Genomic DNA, 450 nt, shown 5'->3' with positions numbered 1-450 from the left:
TGAGTCAGGTAGAGGTCATCCACGCATGAGAGGAAGCGTTGCAGCCCTCGGATTTTGCTGAGTGATATGAAAGTCTTGCGTTACATCATCACTATTATATTGTCTGCAAAAACCCCGTCTTATCCAGCATAGAACATGAATTTTGCTCATTTCACCCAGCATAGAACATGAATTTTGCTCATTTCACCAACAGCTGTTTGGTATTTTGTTTCTAGTCTGTTAAGTATAGGGCTCCGTGTCTAATTTAGTGCACAAGACAATTATTTATTTCCTCAAGGACTTTTCTATGGCCCTCATCAGTATTATATTTGAGTGCTTCTCAAAAGGTAATTTATTTTCACAACACTTTTGAGGGGGTAATAGTATCCCCATTTTACAGGTGTGTCATGGAAAGGTAACAGTTCAAACACATTCTTTAAATTGGGTGCCAAATTTGGGGCAGCAAGGTAC

This window comes from Gavialis gangeticus, unplaced genomic scaffold (assembly GCF_001723915.1).
Source record: "Gavialis gangeticus isolate Ggan-Ray unplaced genomic scaffold, GavGan_comp1, whole genome shotgun sequence".
In the NCBI taxonomy this organism is placed as follows: domain Eukaryota; kingdom Metazoa; phylum Chordata; order Crocodylia; family Gavialidae; genus Gavialis; species Gavialis gangeticus.
The sequence above is the reverse complement of the archived record's forward strand: the minus strand, read 5'-3'. Positions refer to the sequence as shown.